The sequence below is a fragment of the Phodopus roborovskii genome, unplaced genomic scaffold (assembly GCF_943737965.1).
Source record: "Phodopus roborovskii unplaced genomic scaffold, PHOROB, whole genome shotgun sequence".
Lineage (NCBI taxonomy): Eukaryota > Metazoa > Chordata > Mammalia > Rodentia > Cricetidae > Phodopus > Phodopus roborovskii.
The window spans coordinates 10,286,085-10,309,831 of NW_026126459.1; the positions used below are offsets into that span (position 1 = coordinate 10,286,085).

The 23,747-nt window shown below is 45.5% G+C and overlaps 1 protein-coding gene across 2 annotated transcripts in view; it reads left to right on the forward strand.

The window, feature by feature from the left end:
* Positions 1-23,747, forward strand: part of Tbc1d22a (TBC1 domain family member 22A) — a 286,880-nt gene that overhangs the window by 56,120 nt on the left and 207,013 nt on the right. The gene's annotated exons all lie outside the window — the stretch shown is intronic.

Below are 23,747 nucleotides of genomic sequence, written 5' to 3' on the forward strand. Positions count from 1 at the left end.
CGTTGAGTGTACATTTTCTATGTGTTGGGGCTTGTCCTGAGTGCCTCATAAATCTTTCTTTTTTTCATACTTGATAAAGTTTCTCTGTCTCAAACAAGGAACTTGAGACATTGACACTGTACTCAGACTCCCAGGTCATAGGACCAGCGTTAGCTTCATGCTGGTCTGACTTGCAGTCACCCACAGCTCTGAGACTACTTGTTTCTGCTTTTGTTTCTAGACACTTCTACTGTGCTGGTTAATAACTGTCAGTTTAACAGGACCTAGAATCACCGAGGAGATAAGCTTCCAGACACACCAGTGAGGCTCTATTTAGATTAAGAAAAAATTGTGATAAGTTTTCTTTTTTTTTTCCTAAAATTTGTATTGATTTTTTTTTTAAACATATAGTTTGATCACATCTTCCCTCTTTCCCCAGCTACTCTCAGATCTTTAGGTTACTTGAGGTAGAAGACTCTCCTTAAATGTGGGTGACACCATTCCCTGGGCTGAGATCCTGGACTGTGTAAGTGTAGAAAGTGAGTTGAGTAAAAGAATTCATTGCTGTCAGCTTCTTGATTGTGGGTACAATGTGACCAACTGACTCAAGCTTCTGCCACCAGGCCTGCCACCTTACTGGACTATAACCTTAAACTGAGCCAAATAACCCTTCCCTTCCTGTAAGTGCTCTGTCCCAATGTTTTGTTACAGTGAGAAAAACAACTGAGACGTTGACATTGTCATGTTCATACCTCCTCTCACTGGCATCTAATAATGAATCAACTAGTTAATTAACTTTGGCCTTCTCCCATCCCAGTAATCATTTGTGCTGCCATGTTGCACTAGTTGTTGCTGTTTGTGGTCCGACTTGTGAGCTCCCAAGGGCAAGGAAGGGTGTTTCTTGTCTTTACATAAACTTGAACGTTCTGCGTAGAATCCCACCTTCCTGGTGCCTGAAGGTTTTGGGGAGGACTGCCTCACTAAATCGCCATTGTTCTCTGTGGGATGTGAAGTCAGCTCTGGTTTTACTGCCGAGACACAAGACTTAACAGACTTACCAGTGAGGAGTGGATCCGTCTACTTAACATTGCTGCCAAATTAATGCTGCATCTGGAAGGCCAGAGGAAGGCCACTTAAGAGAATCTCCCTGCATAATTTATGAAACACTGAGTCATAAAATAAGCATTTACAATGGCCTGTTTGTCCAAGGTAGAGAATGGTAATTCAGTCATTATTCATCGAGATGGGGCAGTGGCATTTCTGTGCCTCCCAAAGGTCTCCTGGCTTGTAGTCTCCTCAGTAGGTTTCTGAGGTCATCCTTAGCCTCTTTCTAAAGTGGTCTCTCTTCTTGTATGAAGACCAGAGCTTTTGGGTACAGTGTTATGTAAAAAGTGTTTAGGAGAACCAAGTATAACAGTATTTTTGAATAGTAGAAATCTTATAGAAAAAGGAAACCAACAAAGCAAACTACATAACCAGCAGACTCAGACACTGATCATGAATGGAGCAGGAGGCACAAAGGAAAATTAGGCAGACTCTTATCCCTGGGGCTGCCAGCTGGCTGGAAAGGCAGGCACTACACCTGCCAGTGAGAATGCAGGCTTCCGGGGAGCCAGCAGGAAGTGGGGCTGAGCATGAATTTAGGGTGTCAAGAATGGCTCTCCAGAGGCAGGAATGCGTGTGGATGCTGGAGTGGCATCAGGGCCAGCTTAGCTGTGGGCGGCTTCTTTATGAAGGTCCTTGGTGGCCAGCTCCAAGAGTTGACCCTAGGTGTTCATCTCTAGTCACTTTCTGTTTGCACCCAGCTGCTTCCAATCAGCCACAGTCTCCTGAGGGCAGGGCCACATTCTCTGTGGTTGACAGCAGTTGTTATTCCTGGGAGGAGGAGAGCTCCTTGGAGCCTCCAAAGGGCTATGACAGCTCTCTGTTTCTTCTTACTCTGCACTCAAATTTGAAGCTGAATGCTCTGTCTGAAACTGTTCTCATGGTAGAGGGTAGAATCAAGTAGCTGGTGGAGGCTCCCAGTGCCTCTCAAAGCCTTGCCAGGACACTGTGTTTGTCATCAGTTTCTTTGTACTACCTGGTGGCCTCCAGCCAAGACCAACATCAGCAGATGAGAATGCATAATCCTTTTATAGTGAGGTTTGTCTTTAGCGAGAGGGATGCAGGCTACTACCTGGCCTGTCTAAAAGACTGTAATCTCTAAGTGATAATTTTCAGAAAGTTCATTTTGGTGTAGTAGGAAAGGTGAACCAGGTAGTAAGTGCTGAGGATTGATCGAGCCATGTGTGGTAAAGGAGGAGACTCTGAGTGGTCTCCGGTGAGAGTTAGCAGGACTTGGAAGCTGTTGCATGGGGAATTGCATGGTCAGTAGAAAGTACATATTTTTGGGTTTGGCATCAATGTAGATGTCGTGGAAGAGGCCATGAGAGGTGGGACCGATTGGGCATGCCCAAGGCATTCAGTACTGGACACTTAGATTCATGGTAGCATGAGACCTGAGATGGTAATGAATGAGATACTGTGGAGGGTACTGTGTGTATACTGATAACCTTCCCCCAACTTACTTGACACTTGCAGGACCCTGGCCTGAAGGGTCACTGTTGGACATTGCTCCAAGCTCTCATTTGATGGACAATAACTCTCTAGGAGGAATTCATTTTGCTACTACTTTATTTAATAATTGAGGGAACCAAAGCTCATGAAGGTCAAGAACCTCACCCCAAGGACATCCAGTAGCCTGCAATTAAATCCCCAGTCTTGGAGTTCATGTCCCTTCAGTGGGTGGCATCCCTTATCAAGTAGGCCCACTCCCAGTATCCTTTAATTCAGGACTATGAATGCTAGATAATGAAATTTTGTTTTGTGCACTGTTTTTGTGTAGATTCTAATGGGGAGTTCACACCCAAGGTCTGATTGGAAAAGTAATTAGTATTCCGATTAGAGCTTTCAAAACAATTCCCTGATATTTGAGCATCAACAGAGGAACAAAGCACACTGTCTGTGGTCTCTGATTTACAGCTGCCTGTGCCCAACGGCTCTGGACAGAAGGCTATAAATAAAATTAAAATAAATGGAAACAATGCACCTATAAATTGTGTAGCAGGAACCTCCAATTGCCTTTTAGAGGAAATCCCCAATAAAGTGCTGTTTGGCAATCCATTTGAGGGAGAAAGGGCCGTCCATCATCCTGGTAAAGTCAGTGAAGTGAAGGACAGGCGAATTCACTGGAATATTTTAAATATGAAAATTAGCTGATTCCACAGAAACTCACTCTTTGGTGTTAGCTGTGTTGGAAAGGCCTCTTTTTCATTTCTCTCTTGTTATTAGTGCAACCCCCCCCCCAAGGTGGAATAAAGCTGTCAGTTGAAACTGTAGATTTCTTTTTATTTCTGAGTCAAATCCTAAGCCTTTGGTTGTAGAAAGTAGTGGTGGCCTAGCGGACTTGGGTTTGGGCAGAAAAGTGCATTCTGGTGCAGCTTATATGAAGGAGGGGCAGTGCCTCATGGTGGCACCAGAGACCAGGGATAGAGTTGGGTAAGATGTAAGATGATGAAGTAAGGTGTGATGGTAGAGGAGACACCTTGTTTGCCTCAGAGATGGGCTACTTGGGCCTGGAGTGATGGTTCAGCAGTTAAGAGCATTTGCTGTTCTTGAAGGAGACCTTAGTTTGGTTCCTAGCACTTTTAGTGGGAGACTGTCAACTGCCTATAACTCCAGGTCTAGGGATCTGACTCCCTCTTTTGACCTCTGTGGGCACTGCACTCACATGCTCAGTTCATATCAGACATGCTTGTACACACAACTGAAATAAAAAAAAGAAAAAAAGAAATCCTGTTTCTCAAAAACAAAACAAAACAAAACAAAAAAAACCACACACATACAACAACAAAAACAAACAAAACAAAACAAAACCCCCAACAAACTAAGAGGGCAGAGAAAAGAGGTAGAGCAGTGGGACTTAGATCTCTGACTCCACTGGACCTTGGTGTGTCTATGGTTCCTAGTACACGCTCTGTGAACTAAGGCACTTGGCACTCTGTTCCACACACTTGGGATTATGAATTTCATCATATGCTCCTCTCATCTAAATTCTTCACCTTTGAGCCAGTTCTTCAGCACTCTAGACTTTGGTTTCCTTGCTTAGGACATTGTTTACTGTGGTGTGGTGACTCTGGGGCCCAGCCCATTCTGTCACTTTTCATCAGGGCAAGGTAAACATGCCAATTTCTTTGTGCCTCCCCATCCTTTCCTGTCAGATGGGAATAATGGTGACACAGCTGGTTAGATAAGTTATGAGTAGGTAGTGTGTTAGTGGCTATAGCCTTGGTTAGTTGTGTTATGAGCAGTTGGTTTATTAGGTAGTTGTGCTGCCCACTGGCTGGGTTGGGTTGGGAACAGGTGGTGTGTTAGTGGCAGTGTCCTTGGTTAGTATCGCTTTGAGCAGTCAGTGTGTGAGATGCCGGTGATGTCCCTGACTGGGTGGATTCCTAGCAGCCTCTGATTCCAGAAAGTTCTCAGGGCAGCACTTACACAGTGTGGTGCTCAGTATATGCAGTGCCTTAGCTCTGTTTGTGGTTGTAGGTGTCATTGTGTGAAATTCTAATAGTGAGAATGGAGCTTGGTGTGATGACACACACCTTAATCCTAAAGCATGGGAGGTACAGGCATCTTTCTGTCAGTTAGAGCCTAGCCTGGTCCTCGGAGTGAGTAGGCACAATGTGGCTGCCCCATTGTGCTTTCTAAGCTGCTTAACCTGGGTATTGAGTGATGGGGACATTGTTGGCTTTTTTTCACCCCTTTCTGACATGCTGGGTTATAAGACCTGGTCTTATACATATTAGGCAAGCATTCTGCCCCTGAGCTATGTCCCCAGCCCTGTGTTTTATGTGTGTGTTTGTATGTATGTATGTATGTATGTATGTATGTATGTATGTATATGTGTAGTATGTGTGTATGTATGTATATGTATGTTTGTGTGTGTTATGTATGTATGTGTGTCTATATATGCGTATGTATGTATATATTTTTCTCCCTCCTCTCCTCCAAGTTGTCCTTCCTTGCCTCCACCGTGTTTTACAGTGTAACTGTGAAGCTGCTTTATGTGCTGCTATTACTAAGCCACCCAGGGCTATCTTTGTTATCTGCACATTGGAGTACAATGTGGCCCTGGGATGCCTTAGGTGAAACAAGCTGCTGTAAGGATCACTTTTTCTGTACTTAGCTCCTAGGGACTTTTGGGATGCTCCGAGAGGAGGGCTGTAGGATCCATTGTCTGTTTTGAGGGAATCAGGCAAACAGGGCTATGTGTGTTACCTCCCGCTTCTCTGGGATGACAAAGGTAAGTTTCTTTCCTATTAATGAAAGTGAAGTTGCATCTATGAAGCGAATGGACACTGACAAGCTACAGTGAGTAATATCCTATGTTCTCACATGATCTGCAAGGGCAGCTGCACTCAACTCATCACATAACAGATGCTAGTCCCATATCGTGGTAGGGCTAGAACACATTTGGGGCATTGTCAAGAAATCTCAGGCCAGATGCATGTGGCATTCAATGAGATGTGATTCCATAATCTGTCTTTGGCTTTTCACTTGCAAAATAGTCTTGGGCTGGGTTGCCTGCCCTCACTGTGGTGTAGATTTGAGGACAGGGTGTGGTGAGTGTGGCAGCTGGACTCTTATTCTCTGGGTCCTTTGAGGAAGGGTTCCACTGAGAGTCAAGTTCTATATGCATCTCACTGTGTCATAGGACCTTCCACAGCTGTGCTTACTGGGTATACGTAATTGCCTGCAGACCTTGAGTAGTAGTCCACTTGCTGCTGCCTACCCCTGCCCCCGCCCCCACCTTCCCCGATTTGGAGAGGTTTGTATGCAGAGCTGTAGTGAAGTGACTGCTGTGAGTCTTTGTGGCCCTTTCACTTTGTGTATATACCTGCAGGGCTTCAGAAACACCCCGTCTGTAACAGGGAACAAAGCCATGTGACTAAGGCTTGAGATGGATGAGGTAGGATGGGCAAATTTCAGAAGTGTCTGGGTTTGAGAATTGGGAGTACTGATGGTTGGGTGGGGTAGACAGTCCAGGAATGCACCTCAGCTAGGATGCATAAGCCAAAGCTGGCCGGGTTGTTTCTAAACAGGGTTGGCTCCAGTTGTGGGGCCCCTCTAGGGTCTGTAGCTGGGCACATACATGAATATGACAGTCTCTGCACCCTATGGGCAGTACAGCAGTTGACAGGCAGCACTGCATGCTGAACTGTGGGCTGCAAAGTATTGTGAGCTTGTAATCCTAGCCTGACTCTTGCATGGAAACTGACAGGAACACGTTGGGTCATACGTGGTCACAGCAAGCTTTGGCCAGCTGTTAAGCGGGGACCCTTCTTGTGCAGGTCTGAAGTTCTTGTTTCTTCTGCTCCAGAACTCTAGAGAAAGTCTAGCTAGCAGACCAGGACACTGTCTGCAGGCATAGTTACCTGTGTCAGGAGAGTTACTGTGCTGAGAGGAGGGCCATCTTTAATTTGCTGATTAGTGAAGAAAAGACCCAAACAGTGGGATATTGAGGTTTTTAATCAATTGTTTCCGGATAAATACCCAACTTTCTCTCATCTCAGCTGATTAGATCCCATCTTTGTGTTGCCGACTGACGGATGTCTGCGCTCAGGCGCAGGCTTGTGTCTGACTGAGTCTCAGTCGTGTACATGTATTCTGAATAAGCCTTTTGTTCCATTGAGAAGATTAAGGGCAGTATTTGGTTGGGAAAATTTTAATGAAGCACCTAACAGGGCTATTATTCATTTTTGAAACAAGTTGCTCTGGTTACCATAGAGACATTAAACCTTTTATTAACTGTTTTCCTTTCAGCCTTGAGTAAGTTTTTGGGAAATGCTGGTGGGGGAGCTGCAGATCCATGAACTCAACATCTAGAAGGAATTTTCTGGCTCTGCTGAGTTAAATCATTCAGGGAATTTATGTTATAGGAACATAAAGCTTATAAATCTAGTTTATCATATCTATCATTTAATTGTTCATGCAAGCCAGCTCTTCATGTAGCGATTTACAGTAATCTCAGTGAAATAACAGTTTTGTGTCACAAATGAATAATGCATGCAAAGAAATTGTTGAGCTCCTTAAAATCATTATGCTCAAAATATTAGGCTCTTATTTGAAAGTGATGGAATGATGATCATGTAGATGTGGCAGGCTGGGGACTTCAGAGTGGGTCGTTGTCATTGAGTTGGGGCTTCAGATCTCAGGAAGGAAGTGGCAAAAGGCATCTCTAGGATGACCTAGTGTCTTGTTGCAGTTCCTGCTTGTAGCAGCCAGCTGGGAGCTGGTAATACTGTAGGGCTATGGTAAGACTGGGGTGTTGGCCCAGGGGGAATCATTCAGTGTTTAAAGGATGAGAGGCTTCTTAGAATCCAACTGTCTGGAACAAGAAGTGAGTATGTTGCCAGGCAAAATCTAAGGAGTTTGCCACTGAGGATCTGCTGCTGGGTACCTTGCTCTTGCCTTTCCTGTTATGAGTTTCCCAGCAGCACACATATACCACATGTAACCATTGCTGTTAGACGCTGAGGTGAAGGGCAGTCACTGCTGTCATGTTCAGTGGGGAGGATGCCTTGAATGTGGCTCCTTGTTAGGGGCCACCGTCCATTCGCATGTGTGCTTATCACTGGGCTGATGACATCTTCCTTGCCAGAGCACTAGATCTTTGAATGGGCCCACTAAGAAATGTGGATGATATAGTTCCCTGGGCCGTGGGGTGCCCTGGTTTAAGAAAGTAGGCAGCTCCTTACCAGGAGGGAGAGGCTCTGCTTCTCAGGAAGCATAGTTTTTCAGAAAAAGAGTGTCATCAGTCATTGTCAGAAGGTCTGTGCCTCCTTTACCTTTCCTCATGCCTTAAAAAAAAGAATCTGTGTTATGAAAATTTTCAAACACACACAAAGGTCAGGAGAACATGCAGCGAAGCCAGGACACCTGTCCCCAACATCCAGCGACTGTCAGGTTGCCACCATGGACGACTCATCTGTCCCGTTTTTTCTTTTCCTTTTCCTTTGCTAGAGTATTTCAAAGCAAATCCCAGACATCATGTCATTTCACCTTCCTGTACTTCAGTAGGCATTAAAAAAATTTCTATGCCCCCTGCTATTTTCAGAACACGATGCTGACAGGAGCCCCTCAGACAGGCCTCCTTCAGTGGGGATGTGTGTGAACACAGCGTGCCAGGCCTGGGCCTTCGAGGCTACCTGCCTTCCTGGCTACCTGCCTTCCTCACAGTCAGGAACTCATGTGATCTCTGGCTGACTGGGACTGGGGCTGAGGACTGGTGTTGAAAAAAACCATTCAGAAGGAATCTCTCTTAGTTTCTTAGACTCTGCATAAGTGGCCTGATGGCCTAGGGACATCTGGTGTGTTCTGAGGCATTAGTTTGAAGAAGAGATGTTGCTTGGGAGCTCTAGAGGCGGGTGATCTCTGCTGGGGTATCCTCAGTCCCACAGTCTTCTTGCCTCAAGTTCCCATGCCCATGGGTCCATGGGACTGACTGGGTATGTCTTGTTTCCCCTGCTATGGCTGTTTTAATTTTCTTCATGCCTTCTGTCTCTCACTCACTAACATGTGCACACTCCCCTTGATCTCAGGATGTCCTCCCTACTATGTGCACAGTCCCTTGATCTCAGGCTGTCCCAGAGTCTGTGGTCCAGGTCCAGGGTTTCCTGAGTTAAAGCTTTGGAGTTTATTATTATTATTATTATTATTGTTATTATTATTATTATTATTGTTTTTATTATTATATTATTTTGGCTTTTCGAGGCAGGGTTTCTTTGTGTAGCTTTGGAGCCTGTCCTGGAACTCTGTAGACCAGGTTGGCCTTGAACTCAGAGAGATCTGCCTGCCTCTGCTGAGATTAAAGTCATGTGTCTCCACCTCCTGGCTGGAGTTTTTTATTATAAGGCTCATGCATTCACCTTGTATTAGGGCCTATCAAGCACTGTGGTTCACTGGAGACAAGTTCCCCCCTCATTTCTGGGAGAGAAAATAGTATTTGAAGTGAAAAAGTTCCAATTCCAAGATGACATTTGTAAACAAAACATCTAAAAAGAATGTTAAGGGTCAGTTCTGAGGTACCTCGAGAAACAGTTTACATACTGTTGGGGTTGGTGGGGTAGAAAATGACATTCCTGTGTACACGAGTGCTTACTTACCCGTGTGGGTGTCTGTATAGAAAATACCCAATGGGAGCCTCCCTCCATACCTCCTCAGTGGCAGGCCTTCTTCCTGGGTGGCAGTCTTGTTCTAGAGTAGGGCGAGAGCTTATTTGTTATTTGAAGGATGGCTTTGTCATTGAGGGCTCTGTTCATTAGGAGTGGCTTGATACATTGCCTGTTTTCAGGGCCTCTGATATTTTCACTGCCCCAGACAGTGTGGCAAAGGGACTTGACAAGAGCTCCTGAAGTATCCCCATGGAGATTAGGGTCTGCCTCACCCCTGCAGGTCTAAGTCTCAGGCTGGCAACTTTCCATCAGGGACCCTGAGAAGCAAAGCATGCTGCTGTGGAGAGGCAGTGCTTGTGTAGCCAGCTGGAGTTGACTCTGGGACCATAAATTGGCCCAGGACTAAGTGCAGTTGTTTTTAAAGCAGGCTGCATGTGAATTTTAAGAGATGTCCCAGTGAGACAGTTACTTCAGAGCAGGCCATGGGGTTCTTGGAGCTGAGGAGTGACCTGGGGTCAGGGTGGCTAACCACTGATTTGCAGGCTCTCTGCTAGCACTGCAGACAGCAGGCCAAGATGGGCTGTTTGCTAGATGTTTATCACTTCTTTCTCCGTGACAAGAGCTTTTGGTTACCAAAGCTAGAGCTGTAAGATGATGTTTATGCTATTTCTCTATATTACTTTTTTATTATGTACTATTTCTGTTGCAAATAGTCATAAATATGCTTACAGTTTTGACTGCATTATGACATGTTGCTGTAAGTTGTCTCACATATACTTTGGGTTACAAGGCTGAGCAATTTGTGGTGTTTCTCCTGGTGTGTATTAGTCTGGTCCCTTCTTTTGTGAACTTTCCCCATGTGACTTTCCAATTCCTGTAATGCTGAGTTGTTGGAAGGGACCTTGTGTGGACCCTGCTTGTACCTCATTCTGTTTGAACCTTTTTAGGGTGCTGTCTGCAGGTCCCATAGTTGCCCTCACAGCCGCTGTTCACACTACTTATCTTAACCTCTCAGGTGTGCCAGGATGGATATGAAGTGGGAATCTCTCTTTCATTATGGACTCTACCCTGTGGCGTGGGCCTGGCTGCTTAAGCCAGTGCCTGTTTCCATGGGTGGTGGGGCAAGCCTGCAGATGGCAGATGGTGCTGTCAGTTACTGTACCACCCTGCACTGGTGATAACCTGCCCCTGACATCTGCCAATAGAGTTCTCTGGGCATGTTTCTGCGGGATGGCATTTCTTTGAAATTCTAGACTGAGCAGTAGAGACAGTGGCCTCAGATCTCATTACCTTTTGGGACACGGCCTGGTGTTGACTAAGACACGGTCATTGATAGCTTTATTAGGGGACAGTTAAGCCAGGACACTTGTCCACCTTGCCTTTCTCCAAGCCTGGAAGGGGTTGTTGAGAGATGCTGGGCAGTGGGCAGTAGCAGGGAAAATGCAAAAGCACTGGTCATGAGATCAATTCACTTACCTATGCTCCTCCAGGACCACTGCACTCTTGGACTTATAGCAGCTGTGGTTATCTGCTTAAGACCTGTATACACATGGTGGCTGAATTGTACACTTTAAATTTTGGTGTTATGTGAGTTATATAGCAGTAAGAGAGTTTAAAGTGTATACCTGTTGACACTATCATGGGCTATGTATGTATCTGGGAGGTTTCTGTCTGTTGCATGGGAGGCATGGTATTAGGGTAGGGAGGCTGGTGATAGTGTCAGTGTGTTGCTACCTGATATTACCTGATTGTTCACACCTGGGGTGGGTATCTCTTATGGGCTTCTCCTGTGGCCCTGTGCTGGTCCTAAAGTCCCTTCTGCTGCCCTAGCTGTTTGTAGAGACCTCATCCAGTGTGAAGGCTGTCCAGCTTAGGCCAGTGAAGAGCCAGCACAGGCTGTTCTGCTTTGGATGACTGTCCTAACCTGGCTGCTTTGCCCATGAGGCAAACTGAGTCTAATGAGCCTGGTGGAATAGAACAGTGATCAGAGGTCCACAGTTCAGCTGGAGAGGAGTTAGAAATACAGGTACAGATGTCTCAGAGTTTGTTGCTATTGGTTGGGGAGACAGGGGGAGGAGCCAGGTGGGAGGAGGCCACTGCTCAGCACAGAGCAGCAGCTGGTTTCAGGCCCTTCCTATGTGCATGCTTTTCGTGCCTGGATGTCAAGTTATAGAAATGGGTGGTCGAAAGACACAGTGCTAGCAAGCTGACAGGGACTTCCCAGAGTCCCTCATTTTGCATATTCAGTGTTGGAAGTGCAGAAGAGCCTTGCTTGGTCTTGTTTCACCTTGTAGGGTTCCAGGGATGCTGCACTCCACTCTCCATAAGCCAAGGGCACAATCAGGGGTCAGATGTCCTTCCTGTACACTGTGTGCTTCGCTGTTTACAGAGATGCTGTGGGTTGGCATTTCTGGCTGTCCTGTCCTGTTCAAGGAGAGGAGGGAGGTAGAGAGACAAGGGTGCTGAGGCTCTTTGGAGGCTCCATTTCCTTGCAAGGCCCTCTGGGAAAGGCAGTGCTGCTTCCCCTGGCCCAGGGTCCAGGGCAGCCACTTCTGCATATCTTTGGCTTGGCCCTTTTGAGGTATTGCTAAGCCCTCACTACTCATTTTCTTGAGGCTTAGCAGGTTTATTTGGAGGTTATTAAAGACCTTGCATTTGCCCAGATGTGCTTGTGAGCTAATTGGGAGCCAAGGAGTCAGTTAACTCAGTCTCCTGATTCAGAGATATAGAAACTGCCCCTCAACTAGACATGAATGAGTTCTCCCTGGAGATAGGCCCAGTGGCCAGAACTGAATGACCAGCTCATTGTTTGCTATATACTCCTCAATGCCGAATCTTCTGGAGAGGACTTCTGTCTTTCTTCTCACTTGCTCTATCTGAAACAAACTCAGTGCAATGCAGAGTTCGTGGACTTGGGTTGAGAGTCTGCTTAGAGTCCTTTCCTCATCTGTAAAGTGGAATGGGAACTGTTCTACAGGGTGTCATGTCATCACTGGGAAGTGATGCCTGCCATTGGCACCATGCTGTGGCAGTGTTCACCATGGTAGACTTCCCACCACAGAGACAGATATTCTAGAAAACAACTTAGGGAGATAATTATGATGTGTTCATGGACGGCAGGCTCTGTTGCATTGAGTCTAAGAAAATATGGCAGCTGAAGCCTACACTTCAGCCCTGCTTCCACTAGGAGCATTGGGGGACCCACAGGGTCACTTTCTGGGTTCAACACTGAACTTCTGGGTGGGAACCCGGGACAGACAGTGTTCTAGACAAAAGTATGCTGGTGCTGCCCTGAGCCTGAGTCTGTCCAGTGATTTATGGGCTGGTGGGTGTGGGCTCTGGCTAGTTCCTGTCTGCCCAGCTGTCTCCTTGTTACCTGAGCTATCTCTCAGAGCATCGCAGGTGACATCGATTGTAGAGACTGGAGGAATATGTTGTTCTGTCTTTGTAATGATATTGAGTACTTATCTGAAGTTAATTGGGCTTGTCACAGACAAGGTTGTCTCTGGCCTTCAAGTGTATCCTGTTTTCTGCTGGTGGACCCTTCTGTCACATGTGACATATCCAGGGATGTGCTTCTGGGTTACAGAAGGAAAACAGTGAGAGGGAGTCCCTCTAGAGTGCATGGGTACACCTCTGTCCTCCAATAGTTGCCCAGGGCTTTGGTCTGAGGGGCTTCTGCAGATGGTGGTGTTAGGAAGCACAAATGCATGGGAGTTGGAGTGAACAGGTGTGGATGGGCTGGGGTCCTGACCCTCTGCACCCATAAGATTAAGCAGGGTTTAGGAGCCTGCACCCTGCCTTTTAACATTGTGTGCAGTGGCATCAGTACAAAGGAGTGACTAGCCAGCTTGCTGTTGTCAGCAGGTGGTCTACCTCGGGGTTGGGGTGGTGGTGGGGTGGGGTGGGGTGGTGGTGGTGGGGAGGGCAAGGCTAAGTGTAGTGCTCTCAGCTCCTGCCCTCCTCTTCCCTGCCTGCCTCTCCTACACACACACAAATATAAATACAGGATATTGTATGCTGAAATTCTGGGAGGCTCAGGGTCTGTCTTCAATGGCTCTTACTGGAAAGCACAAATGGGAGTCTCAAGCTTCTAATTTGTTTGTAAGGATTTAGATTTTTAGCATGAAATAGCAGTAGCCTTTCCTTTAATTAAATGCTATGCAGCATTGGCCGTGAGATCAATGTATCGAAGGGAAAGCCAGTGTAATTAGACCTTGTGAAGTGACTAACAGGTGATTAGGGCTCTTGCAGTCTGGGAAGAGGGAGCTGGTTCACAAGGCACCCATTAGTTGCACTTTGCTTTCCCCTGCTGTGGTCTTTGGAAGGCTCTCAGGGCTTCTCCTTAACCATCTTGGGTGTGTTTTCAGACATCTTGAGTAGGAGCTGTCATTTAGGATCTTTACGTTAAAGAGTACTCCTCCAAAATGGAAGTTTCGCCTGTATAGGTCTCAAGGTCAGGCCAGATGGGAGGCCTGGAGGCCACAGTATCACACAGAAAGAGCTCCGATTCTGCATTTTAATATTTGCATGTGTGTAGAGGACAGAGGAGGCGAATGGTGAGGGAGGAGAAGAGGGGAAGAACTGAGAAAGAAACATCTCTTCTGTAAACGTGTAAACAGTGTTGTGATGTTTGTACTGTGGACAAAGCTGCTTGTCCAGGAGTGGGGACATTTTAGATGAACTGGCATGTGGGTTAGAGGGTCCCCTCCACAGACATCCACTCAGTGCCACTTCCACATGCCTTTCGCTTGGTGGAGTGGCCCCTCAGTTCCTCTTGGTACTCTGTACTGGCTCTGTCCCCCGTGCAGGGGCAGCCCTCCTGTCTGGAACAAAAGCTGCCTGCAAAGCCTGGCCTTGAACCCTCTATCACAAAGCTTCCATCTTCCAGCTCCACCTTCCTGAGAAGATGGTGTGGTTTAAGGGGGAGATCACATACAAATCTTCAGTTTAAAGTGTGCATGCAGTTCAGTGGTCTTTAGTGTGTGTGCAGAGCTGTGCAGTTATTGTAGTCACCCTAGGAACATTCTTACCACTCTTGAGTGTCATTCCCCATTCTTGCCTCTTCTTCCCCCAGTGAGGCAGTCACTGTTGTACCTCTGGTCTGCATTTGCCTATTGTGAGCATTTTCATGAATGAAAGCCTAAGTGGATGGCTTTTGAGGACTGGCTTCTTTTACCAGTTTATTCACATTGCAACATGCAGCCTCTGTTAATTTATTTGTTTTGGCTGAATAATATCCCATTGTAAAATGTATCTTCCAAAGGTCCCTGTGTTAAATGTTTGGTTCTCTAAGCTTGTGGTACATTTGAGGGAGGGCATGTCCAAATGGTTAAGAGATAGTGTCTACTGGATGGATCTCATGGTCAGTTGAGGTTATGCCCTCCTAGAGAATGTGAGGATTCCAGCCCTTTCCTCTCTCTCAGCCTGGAGGTGAGGTGAACTTGCTTGCTGCCTTGTCACAGGGTCCAAAGTGTCAGGGCCAACAAACTGTGGCCTGAAACTTTTAGTTTGAGCCATGGTGACTCTTTTGTCTTAGAGGCTGATGGTCTTAGTGGTTGCCATAGTGGAAAGCAGACCCTTGTGGTGTGCAGGCTGCAGTCTGTGTGTCCATTCATCCTCTGATGGATATTTGGATGTTTCTGCCTTGTGTCCATTGAACAGCCCTGCTGAGAGTGTTCAAGTGCACATTTCTGTAAGGCTTGTTTTCAGCGCTCTTGGATAGGTATTGAGGGGTGTCTAATGTGTTGAGACTGGCCGACTCCTTTCTGTTGTGCCATTTTTACACTCAACAGCAGTGTGTGAGGATTCTGAATTTCCTGAATTTGGAAATTTTAGCCATTGCGTGTGAAGTGGCTCCTCCTGCCAGTGTGATTTTTGAGTGTCTCTTCATTCACTTTTTTGGCTGTCTGTGTATTTCCATGAATAAATACCTCTTCATATTCTTTTCATTTTTGATTGGGCTACATGTCTGTCCATTATTGACACCTTTGCACCTTTGCTGTTTGCTCTATTTTTTTGCTTTTTTTTTTTTTTTTTTTTTTTTAGTACTGGGGTCACATCTTAAGCTTTATGTATGCTGGGCACACACTCCATCTCAGAGCTCCTGGGAAACTCTTATCCAAGTTCCTGACATTTAGTTGTACTCTGTGTTCAGGTAGGCCACTGTGAGGATGGAACTACAATTTCTACAGGTTGGTGCAGCAGGTTGCAGGTCATGTGGCACATGCTTCCTGGCCCAACAGCTGTGACCTATGTGTTGCTTGGGTAGCACCAAGCTGGGTTCAGTGTCACAGGCTGGTGTTCAGCAGTCAGAGCAGGCACTCCTCTGGTGTTCTCACCTGTACTCCTTCTAGATGCTTCCTCCACTGATACAGAAGAAGAGCAGACAGAGAGGACGTTCTTAGCAATGACAGTAGAGGGACAAGTTTCTAGGGCTTGGAAGAGATGGCCTTAGCATTCTTGATGGCAGGCTGAGGAGAGGCAGTACACCCAGCAGAGGTGACACAGGAACTCTTTTCCCATGTGGTCCCAAAGGGCTTTGTTGTAGTAGGATTGTTCCCTACTGTTAAGGTGTGTTCTCTCTGTGTACATTATTAAAAACAAACTTCATGAAACTGTTTAAAGCAGAAGAACATCAATTAGAATGATAGCATAGGACAGAAAAAACTTCCTGGAGTACCTGCCTGGCAGGTGCCAGCCAGCAAGCAGAACAGGCTGACATGCTTCTAGATTTGTGACAGAAAGCACTGTCCCTGCTATTGTCTTTCCTCCTGCAGAAGACACAGGTTAGGTGTCTCCCACATTTATGGACCCAGTGTTGCCGGGTCTGAAATCTCGGGTCGCAGATATAGAGCTAATAGTCCAGGCTGGGCTGATCTCCAAAGTGACAGGAAAGGGCTTGGGAGACTTTGATGAAGGTGGCAGTTCAAAGATGAACCAGGCTTTTCCAAGAAGAGGAAAGATACAATATGTCAGAAATACTATATTTGATGGTTAATATTGTCAATTCAACAGGATTCAGACCTCTGGGTGTGCTGAAAAAGCAGTGTCTAGACAGTTAATTGAGGTGAAAAGAATGGGTGGCATCTGTGCATGATCTGGATAAAAAGTGGAAAGTGAGCAGAGGCCCAGCATTCATTTCTTTCTGCTTATTGAATCAATGTGACCAGCCATGACTTTTCTCCTGCCATCATGAGTTCGCTGCCATGATGGACTGTCCCCTCAAACTGTGAGCCAGAGTAAAGCTTTCCTTCCTTACATTGCTTTTGCCAGGGACTGTCATAGTAATGAATATAGTGCATTATTGTACTGGCTAGTTTTGTGTCAGCTTGACTCAGGCAAGAGTGATTTGAGAGGTAGGAACTTCAGTTGAGAAAATGCCTCCATAAGATCTGGCTGCAGGCAACCCTGTATGGCATTTTCTTAATTAGTGATTGATGTGGGAGAGCCACATCAATTGTGGGTAGCATTACTCCTTTGTTGATAGTCCTGGGTTCTATAAGAAAGCAGGCTGAGTAAGCCAGTAAGCAGCACCCCTCCATGGCTTCCAGGTCCCTGCCCTGTTTGAGTTCCTGTCCTGAATGCCTTTGATGATGAACAGTGATGTGGAAGCGTAAGCCAAATAAACCCTTTCCCCTAACTTGCTTTAGGCCATGTTGTTTAATTGTAGGAATAATAACCCTACAACAGTTATGGTAGAGGTAGATGTCTTTCTTCATGCTTGTTTCTGTGGGTGACCTCATTATGTATGTAGCCACTCAAGCATTGAGGCTAATGGCACCCCATGATGAACTATTGTAGTAGGTTTCTGGGCAGCTAGACTCTAGCTAGTACTTTTGTCATTGTTTTTATTGTAATTGTGATTAATCTGAACCCCGTAGTGGAGTTTTAGAACTGTTCCAGGAACCAAAGGATCCATGCCATGTAATTTTCTGTGATATGAGATGTTTCAACACTGTAGTGGACTGGCCAGTGGATTTCCATGCTTGTCTCTTGTTCTCTACCCTTATCCCTTCTCTGTGTCTTTGCATTACTCTCCTGGGTCAAGTAATGGCTGGGCTCTCCTGGAAAGCCTTTCCCAGGCCATTGCTGCCTTTCCCTAGACACGGTGTGTCCACTTCTCCCCACTGGGTCCCAGTTCCACCTGAACCTGCCTGAGGGACAACTGCCAGAGGCGCTGCCCAGAAACCTGCTACCAGTTTATCCTGGGGTGCCACTAACCTCAATGACAAAAATTAATTGAGAATGTCAGCAATCTATGGCCATACATAACACCCTGAACATGCCGATCTCACCTGAAAATCTTGGAAAACTGACTTTTGCTTAACCCTAGGGTAGTAAGTGCTGAAGGACCAGACTCTATGTTGCAGACACAACACCAGGCCAGTGTGTGGGCAGCTATGCTTGGACGGGCATCAGGGTGTGCTGAGCTGTGGCCCAAGAGAAGGACAGTGAACAGGTGACTGACTATCCAGCTGCTCTGGGTACAGTTGAAACAGTTTTCAGACTACCATGGAGGTAGGGATACTTAATCTGCTGGCATCTTATTGCTTTGAGATATTGGGAATTGGGAGACTGAGGCAGACTGCAGGTTTCCAGTGCTGGAGAGGAGGAAGCTAGTGTGAGGAAAAGAGCCCCAGATACCTGCAGAGTCCAAAGTCCCTGGTGCAGCATGGCTTATTTCAGGAGTGGGATGAAATTCCCTGAGCTGGAGATAGTTACCACTGGCCTAAGCAGAGAGTTCAGAGCCATAGGAACTGAATGCTGGAGGGAGTTAGTACAGAGCCTGGCTCAGGAGCCTATGCCTCCAGCCCCCTGGAGGATGAGGTCATGTTGACCGAAATAGACCTGGTGCTGTATTACAGAGGCATTGATTGATCCCAGCACATTAAACATTCAACAAGGTAACCAGCGTGCAATGAGAGACGTGAACATGTGACTCACAGTCAGATGAAAAGCCAGGGATTAGAAGAAACAGACTTCCAAGTCAACAATGAAACATTGAAGCACCCGGGGTAAGAGATAGGTAGATGTCAGCACTTCACAAAAGGTTCATAAGTGGCCCCAACATGGGAGTCTGCACAGTGCTCATGATGATCAGTCATCACAGAACTGATTAAATCACAGCAGCTGTCATTTAACAGTCCTATAATGGCTGAAATGGAAAAGCCCTACCACAGACACTGGAACTTTGGTCTATTGTTGGGGGATGTGCAGTAGAACAGAGCACCTTGGAGAACATTCTTAGGGAAAACTCTACTTCCTGGAGAGGAGGCAGGTGCTTAGGACACTGCCCTGCAGGCAGTTAGCCAGGTTGTCTCCACAGAGGAGGGAAGTAAGTGGTGAAGGATGCTGTCAGGTGTTGTAGGACTTGGCTGGGCCTGGATAGCTGCAGTTTGTCTCATACACTGTTGGTGGGAATGTAAATTAATGCAGTCCCTGTGGAGCAGTGGAAGTCCCTTTAAAAATTAAAAGGGGAACTAGTATATTAGCCTGCCATGCCTGAGTATGAACCTGAAAGCATCTACATCAGCTTACCGGGGGTAGCTGCAAGTCCATGTCCATTGTAGCCCTGTTCACAGTAGCCTTGATGCCCATCAACAGAGAATGATGCTGAAGACTGGGGATGGACCCGTAGTGCAGTTTTATCAGTGTGAATGTAGAAAGGGTAATTATAGGGAAGAGGAGAGAGACCAACAGGGAGGGGGAGAGATCAGAAAAAGGCTGTGGTGGTGTGGGGTGGTGGTGGTGGTGGTAATATGGTCAAAGACCATTAAGTACTTACAAGAGACCATAACAAAACATATCACTTTGTGCAGTGAATGTGTGTTAATTATAAAAAGCTGGGGATGAAGGTGCCTGAGCTGCAGGAAGTTTGCAACCCTGCAGAGACCACTTCCTCCTTATAATGGGAGTCTTCTACTGGTCTGACTGGTTCTCCAACCCTCCCAACACTGGCTGTGCTATGCTATGCTCTGGTCTATATATCTCCTTCACATATGCTCAGATAGGCTTATTCCATATCCACACAAACAGGGATCTGGTCTTCCCTAGGGCAGTTTGTATTCCTAGGTGTGGAGTCATGCCTCTACTAATGGACACATTGCTTGCTCTGGGTAATTTGTTCACAGTACTCTCTGCTAACAAAGTCCTCAGATATAGCCCTATGTGGTCGTGGAAATAACACTATAGGCTTCCTCAGTAAAGTGGCTGTGGCTGTTCAGAGGATTTCAAAAAATCTGATCAAGTAAAAATTATCCCAGTTTATACTCACAGCAAGCTGCCAGAGAATAGCTGTGTGCCCAGTCCTTTCAATATTGGGTGTCATTATTCATTTACAATTTAATCCAACCTTATTTTGGAGGATTTCTTTTTTTTAATGTATAGTTCTTTATGAGCACTTTTTCGCCAGCCTGGTCCCAGAATAGCATCAGCCCCAAATAATATGCAGAAACAGTGTATTAATTATGAAACTGTTGGCTGGTTACTAGTGTTTTTATTGGCTAGCTCTGTCTTAAATATTAATCTATTTCTATCAATCTTAGTGTTTCCATGTGGTCTTATCTTACTGGAGAGTGTCTGGACCTCTTCTCTCACATCCTACATCTTGACTCCTCTCTACTACATCTCCCAGAATCCTCCTTGTCTCCTAGTCCCGCCTATCTTGCTTTCCTATTGACCAAAAGGGCTTTATTCATTATCCAATAAGAGAAACATATATACAGAATGACATTTCCCATCACCACAGATTCTCTTTGAGTAGCCACTGCCATTTGTTCTGGAATCTTCCCTGTGGGCAGTTATGTCTTTTAACTTCTGTGTTTGTGTTCTTTATGTATGAGTAGTGTGAACCTTTTTATATGCTGCACGAAATTGTCAAGCCTGCATTTGCTGTTTTAATAATCTACTTCCTTATACTGTATAGTTACATCCCAGCTTATGTACTTAACTTATTAATCTTTTATTTGTCGATTCCCCATAAAATATAGCAGTTTTCCTTCTGTGCCTCTCAGCCTTTCCTTTTGCATAAAGACACAAACAGCCAGGCTACCCTCATTTAGGTCTGTTACCTTTTAGGCTTAGTTTTGTAGTAAGATACAGAACCTCTTCTAGAAGTAGGTGCAGGGTTGTGTGAATGCCGTTTTGTCACATCTCCGTGCTCATGTGTTCACAGTTTTGATTTTGCCTGCCTCACGGGTCTCTTTCCCTTTATCTCTCACAGAAGGCTCCTATCTTCATGTAACTCTGTCATAGATGTTCTATTAACTATTATTGCAAATCTCTTTATAGGCTTAATTTTATTATTTTAAGTTATGTGTAGGTATCTGTCTGCATGTCGGTATGTATATATGAGTGCTGTTGCCCACAGGAGCCAGAGTCATCAGATTCTCTTGAGCTGGAGTTCCAGATGGTTGTGAGCCACTTGTTGTGGATTCTGGGAGTTGAACTTGAGTCATCTGGAAGAGCAACATTAACCCCTGAGTCATCTCTCCGGTTGCACATTCTTTATTTTATTTATTGTGTGGTGTGCATGTCTTGTGTGTCTGTGTACATGTGCATAGAGGGCAGAGGTTGATGTTGTGTTTCTTTCTCAAAATTTCTCCACTTATTTTCTGAGACAGTGTCCCTCACTGAATCCAGAGTTCACAGATTTGTCTAGACTAGCTGGCCAGCAAGGTTCAGGCTTAGGGAATCTCCTGGCTATGACTCCTGCCCAGTATGCTGGAATTCCAACATGTGCTGCTGAATAGGGCCATGGGTGCTTAGATTGGAATTCAGGTCCTGAGACTTGTGTGGCCATCACTTTATAGACAGCCATTTCCCCAGTCCCGCATTATTCTTTTTGAGAATTTTATTGGCTCTCTTAGAGCCTTGTTCTTCAAGATGAGCTTGCAAAATTTTAGGATACATCCAGCAGAGCCCATTGCAATTTTAATTCTCTTTGTATTAAAATTACCTTGTGTGTGTGTGTGTGTGTGTGTGTGTGTGTGTGTGTGTGTGTGTGTGTGTGTGACAATTGACATGGTATTTTAGTCTGAAACCCACTTATTTTTTTTTTTTTTTTAGCTTGCTTTTTTTTTTTTTTTTTTGAGAGAGAGACAGGGTTTCTTTATATTGCTTTGGATTGTCTTGCTCTTATTAAGCATCTCTCTGTGGTTCTTGTTTTTCTTTCTTGCTGCACTGTAGGTGAGCTTCTTCAGTCTCCTTGTGTCCATTCTTGGCTCTCCAGTCTGTTGTCTACACAAGGCCAGGCTTGCATGAGGTGTTTGTGGGCTTAGAATACTACTCTTCTTGACTCAACATTTGTCAGTTTTCATGTTCTCTAAGGAACTGGCTTAACCTCCGATGTAATATTCCCTGCTTAGTTTCCTAGCACTTCTGGCCCTTTCTTTTGAGTGGTTATTGTAATTTTAAAAAGAGAGAAAGATGCCATTTGATAAAGTTCACACCAAGGGGGGTTTTATTAGGGGAAAGGAATTGTTAAAGGGGGTAAGGATACAGTGGTGGGACTGGCATCTGGGGTCAGGAGCAGCAGGAGAGAGAAAAAAGAGGCAGAGAGAGAGAGAGAGAGAGAGAGAGAGAGAGAGAGAGAGAGAGAGAGAGAGAGAACAGATAGATGGGGGAGAGAAAGAAAGAGAGGGATGGGAGGTGGGCAGGGCTCTTTAAAAAGGGAACATAATGAATAGGCATAGGTGGTGCTCTTAGTGGCAACAGCTGAGGGCATATTTTGTCAGAACTCCAAAGGCAGGACAGTACATATGCCTAAATACTACCAGTTATGGCTTGATGTTTGCTTTGGCTGGGAGGTGAGTCCTTCTCAGTGCTAGACACAGAGGTCATATTTGTTGTTGCTCACAGGCCGCCATGATATCTGGCTGCTTACCTAGTCCAGTGGAACTATACCTTAAACTTTGTTGAGCCTGGCACCTGCCTCTCTCCATGCTCATCTTTAAGGGAAGCCTGCCAGTTAGTTTTCTCATATGGCCTGAACAGTTTTTAGTCTCACACCCATCACAGTATTTAGTTCCCTATTACACAGGGAAAACCTGGTTCTGAAATGTTTGTGTACTGCCCATCCTGCTTAGTGTGGACCTGCATCTCCTGCCTGGTTCTTGCTTGTTCTTCTCTGGCTGGCTGCAGGCTGTTCAGATAGATGGTTATATCAATCATGTCTCATGTCTAACTGGGTTACTGTCAGAGGGAGAAAGAGGGTTGTTTGCAAGGATTCCTTAAGAGCGAGGACTTTGTTGGAGTCCTGAGCAGTTGTGCTGTTCTCCCAGTATCTAAGATGGAACCCTAGCCCCATTGCACATTGACCATGGGGAGGAGGTTCAGCTCTGCATTATCTGAGTGGGGTCTACTAGGCTGGCTGCTCATCACACCTCAGTATGTGAGTGTTGCTCTCAGTGAATTGTGGGTACTTTGCGCAGAAGACATTCTTCTAGAGAGGGAAAGTATGTTTGTCATCTGTATATCTGTACATCTGTCATTATGGAGTGTGGCTTCTCCCCATCAGTAGATTCTTCACTCCCACCTGCACACTTTGAAGTGAATCTTGTGATATATGCTATTCTTCAGATATACTGATGTGCTTGGACCTCTCAAGACTTTCTTTCGGATCTTTGTCTGTATTTATAAGTGGTATTTGACAGTGTTACTAAGTCTTTAAGAATAGGAGTTAATACAGTGAAAAGAACCTGGCATTAAAGGCCAAGTTACTTAACCTCCCTGAAACCAGTTCTCATCCATGGACAGGGCTCACAGGCCTGCTTAATCCAAGTTGCTTTGAGGAGCCAGTGAGACAATGTATGCAAAGCTCTTTTTAAACACTGAGCTTTGACAAAACAAGAACTTCATCTCATGCTGTATGTTTAAGATTCTTGACTTTGAACTTTTTTTTCTTCATGGAGATGGGGGTCAGAGAACATTAACCAGTGTGTTTTGTTTTCTTAGTGCTTTTTTTTTTTTTTTTTTTTCCATAAACCACAGCCAGAAATCAGCGCAGCAAGGAGGGAGAGGTACCGTGAGCCTGGTTAGCAAACAGTTATCAACATTCAGATATTAGACCCCTGTTCTCAATGGCATCCATGGGGCGCTGGGGGGAGATTTGATGTTTTCTGAGGTCTGTGAATGCAAGTTATTGCTGGTGTTGTCACCCAATTATTGTCTACTTATTTTACTTAGACTTTAGTAATTGGAAAAAGATTAGATGTCAGGACTTTGTATTTTGTTGATTGTATTACCAAAGTCTTCTCTGTAATCACTTCTCTGATTCCTGGTATTAATCATGAGCTCAGAGCTGTTAGAAGAGCCTAATAGTAGATTTCGAATGGAAGCAAAGGATGCAATTGCCCTTGTCTTGCTGGAACTGGAGTGTATGGATGTCCCTACACACCCACATGAGCCCTCTAGCCACCCAGGAGATCAGCGACAGGCAGAATCAGGGCCTGCTCTCCTTCCCCACTGTGCCATGCACTCACTGCCTTAGCTGCAGGCCCCTCTCTCGTTGGCCAATCCTTTGGTTCTGCTCCTTGGTGGTATTTGTAAAGACAC